We start from the raw sequence: 2019 nt of genomic DNA, 5'->3' as shown, positions 1-2019 counted from the left end.
AAGTAGCATTATATATTTCTAACCATATAACCCTAAACGTTTAGACAACCATAACAAGTGCTTTTATTTTTTTACATATATCAAAGCAAGAAAGTATCTCAGTCCATGTATATTTTTTCTCTTAATAGTATAATTTACCTACTTTGGCGGGGATAGTGAATATTTGCTTTCATTTAAGAAAATGTAACTTCTGTTTATATTTGGATTTTAATACAATTTGAATTGGATACACAGCTCATCCTTTACCCCTACTCCTTATGTTTTAAATCTTATCCACTTTCTATTAAATGAGAAGTATCTGATATATGTGTGTGTGTGTGTGTGTGTGTGTGTGTGTGCGTATACACATATATAGAACATTTAAATGTAACGTATTTAGTACTTTTCGTGTAAGGAGAAAAATTTTGTGTGAAATATTCAATATTAATATTTTAGATACCCCTTAATCTTGTGAGTCTTAGTTTCTCTGCTCTTTCAGAGCCTCTTAAAATACTCTTTCCGGATAAAAAAATAAATTGGTAGTTATATTTGGTGTTATGTAGTTAAATTGTACTTCTTTTTCTTTGGTTACTTTAGTATATAAAGAATTGGTGGTAAAGACGTTGTCGATTGAGAAGTCTTTGAGAATAATCATAATTTATCCACAAGACAAAACTTTTTAAGGCTCCATGGTAGAATATGGAGTTGTCCTGGTGGGAGGGGGGCTCAACTCTGTATATCAGGCATTTTTTCACACTCAATTTCAGGATTTAGTGGAATCTATTGTTTCCTCTAAGTTGAAAACAAATCTAACACACTCTGAAGTACCCTCTTGGATTCTGGATTCCATGGTTCCTGGCAGTTTCCTAGGTTTCAGACATTTGCTTAAGGCTAATTCTAGGAACCAGTGAATTCGGAAAGATGAATTCAGAAATGTGATAACAGAAGAAAATGTTCATTTTAAGACTAGCCAGAGCTCTATTTACAATAGCCCGGAGATGGAAACAACCTAAGTGTCCATCATCGGATGAATGGATAAAGACGATGTGACACATATATACAATGGAATATTACTCAGCCATAAAAAGAAATGAAATTAAGCTATTTGTAATGAGGTGGATAGACCTGGAGTCTGTCATACAGAGTGAAGTAAGTCAGAAAGAGAAAGACAAATACCGTATGCTAACACATATATATGGAATTTAAGGGAAAAAAAAATGTCATGAAGAACCTAGGGGTAAGACAGGAATAAAGACACAGACCTACTAGAGAATGGACTTGAGGATATGGGGAGGGGGAAGGGTAAGCTGTGACAAAGCGAGAGAGTGGCATGGACATATATACACTACCAAACGTAAAATAGATAGCTAGTGGGAAGCAGCCGCATAGCACAGGGAGATCAGCTCGGTGCTTTGTGACCATCCAGAGGGGTGGGATAGGGAGGGTGGGAGGGAGGGAGACGCAAGAGGGAAGAGATATGGGAACATATGTATATGTATAACTGATTCACTTTGTTATAAAGTAGAAACTAACACACCATTGTAAAGCAATTATATTCCAATAAAGATGTAAAAAAAAAAAAAAGAAACATCTAAATATAAGCCAATAAAATCTCATCATACACTCTCCAAAAAACAAAAAAACTAGCCAGAAAGGTCGTAGTTTTCTGAATTATCCAAAAATTATGTATCAATTTTCTTCAAGAAAGACAGGGTCAGAACATAGGATTCTAAAGTATCGTATCTCTCAAACTGTGTACATTAACTTTTTGATTTATGTTTAAATGTGAGTCATATTTGAAGCAAAGTAGTATAGATTACCATTTTTATTTAGGTTCCAATGTTTCTCTCCTGTATATGACAGTTGTATGTACTTAGGTGAGAGCAATACAATCAACTGAACTGTAAGTGTAGAATAGAACTGAGGGGTCATTGTGCACAGCAACTTGTATGCTAGTCACTGACAGAACATGGCTATTATAAATTTCAAAACCAAAAATACACACTCACACACACACGACTTACCATGTATGCATATGTA

This window comes from Phocoena phocoena, chromosome 14, assembly GCF_963924675.1.
Source record: "Phocoena phocoena chromosome 14, mPhoPho1.1, whole genome shotgun sequence".
Lineage (NCBI taxonomy): Eukaryota > Metazoa > Chordata > Mammalia > Artiodactyla > Phocoenidae > Phocoena > Phocoena phocoena.
This window is presented reverse-complemented; position numbering follows the sequence as displayed.